Source organism: Dipodomys merriami, unplaced genomic scaffold (assembly GCF_024711535.1).
Source record: "Dipodomys merriami isolate MVZ:Mamm:240054 unplaced genomic scaffold, mDipMer1.0.p SCAF_23, whole genome shotgun sequence".
In the NCBI taxonomy this organism is placed as follows: domain Eukaryota; kingdom Metazoa; phylum Chordata; class Mammalia; order Rodentia; family Heteromyidae; genus Dipodomys; species Dipodomys merriami.
In genome coordinates this window covers 6,137,024-6,139,022 of record NW_027203715.1, presented here as the reverse complement: position 1 = coordinate 6,139,022, position 1,999 = coordinate 6,137,024, and the positions used below count along the sequence as shown (strand labels likewise).

General features: G+C 34.0%; 1 non-coding gene across 1 annotated transcript; it reads left to right on the top strand.

Annotated features, from left to right (window-relative positions):
• The first annotated feature begins 1,487 nt into the window (after positions 1 to 1,487).
• On the top strand, positions 1,488 to 1,593 carry LOC138835199 (U6 spliceosomal RNA). The gene has a single exon (XR_011374503.1). It is a non-coding gene; the product is annotated as a U6 spliceosomal RNA (small nuclear RNA).
• Positions 1,594 to 1,999: the final 406 nt, after the last annotated feature.

Sequence of the window (1,999 nt, the reverse complement as noted above, 5' to 3'; positions counted from 1 at the left end):
TGAACTCAGAGGCTGGACCATGTCCCTGAACAAATGTCTTCCCTGGCCAACTTCCGCCAAAGCTAGGACGCTACTACTTGAGCCAAACTCCACTTCTGGCGTTTTTGGTGTTTGGTTACAGATAAGAATGTGACAGACTTTCCTGCCTAGGTTGGCTTTGAACTGAGAAAGTAAGAAAGCCAAGTGACATCAATTGTATCAAGATTTCTGTTTTGAACCAAGAAATACTAGACAACGTTTACTATAAAGCTAATATTTGACAATTTTTAAAAGAAAAGAATATGTCTAACAAAGAATCCATAACTTAAATAACTCCACAAATGAATCATTTTGGACGCATTTTTTCATCTGCTTGGGAAGATAACTATTGACTTCATAGATTCCTTTTGGGGAAACAGTCATATTTGCCTGTTGTCACTGGCTTTGTACACATGCATGCTATCCATGCTTCTAAGGGCCCTACATAAAGGAAGTCTTGAAATTCTCAACAATATTTCAATAAGATGCTCCAGCCTAAGGTTAAGATTTTAGGTGAGGACATTTATCAACACTCCTGATTCAGACTCTACTTGATATAATTTTTAATCAATATTTTGTTTTTAGTTTTGCTCTTTGTAAATTCACATGCACCTATGAAAAATTGTGTGGCCATCCCAATAATATTCTCAAAGTACCTCTTAATCATGACTCACAAAAAGTTGTATTATATTACAACAAGAAAAAATGCTATAAATAAAGAAAGCAATAATTAAATATTAATGATTACTAAAATAAAAAACAAAACAGTTACCAGGGTTTTCAGTATTTGAAGTGTACATAGTAGAGTTTACTATTTTCTCATATTCCTGTACATTTAAAACTGGATAAAGCTATCAGTAGCCTTTAAATTTACTCACTAAGATTACTATTTATAGTTCATCTCATCATTTGTATGTGGATTATATCATTATTTGTTCATCACTAACATATAACGTAAAGGAGCCCTGAAGATTTAACAGAAACCATGTACTTAAAATCTTAACTCTTCACTCTGCTTCTTTACACAGTCTTTGCAACTTCTCATTAGTAAAGTTTCTATAAAATCTGAAATGTACATACTTACTAGTACATGCTACCAGAAGTATTATATACTTTATCAAAAATTTTTATGGCCTGCCAAACAGTCTTAATTTTGCCATATATAAGCAAATCCCAAAATTAAACATATTTAAAATATTAAAACTTTTAACAAACGTTAACATTTGCTGCAATGATCATTATGACAAGTGCCTTTTGTAGAATAATTGAATTCCTCCTCCTACAAATCTCATGAACAACAAATATCTGGAATTATTTTGTTTTTGATATGTCAATCTTGACTTTATTCTTAAATGTGTGCTTATGTTAGCAACACATGGTTCTAAAATTTCACAATTCTTTTGAACTTATTTTTGTTGAATTGTCTAGTTTAAGAAAATCAATTACTCTTTATATATAAAAAATGTTTTGTGCTCAATTTGGCTGCACATACACTAAAATTGGAACATACAGAGAAGATTAGCATGGTCCCTGCACAAGGATGATACACAAATTAATGAATCGTTCCATATTTTTACAACAAAAGATGCTGGAAGGGATATGGCCAGAAGGGAGCCTACTGCATTCTTGGCGGGAGTGTAAACTTGTTCATCCACTTTGGAAAGCAGTTTGGAGGTTCCTCAAAAGCCTCCACATAGAGCTCCCTATTATACAGCAATCCCACTTTTGGGCATTCTCCCAAATGATCACAAACCAGTCCATACTAAAACTACCACCACAACAATGTTTATTGTAGCATTATTTTCCATAGTTAAGATATGCAACCAACCCTGATGCTGCTCAGTAGAAGAATGGATCAAGAAAATGTTCTCTCTCTCTCTCTCTCTCTCTCTCTCTCTCTCTCTCTCTCTCTCTCTCTCTCTCTCTCTCTCTCACACACACACACACACACACACACACACACACTCTGTGTGTGTGTGTG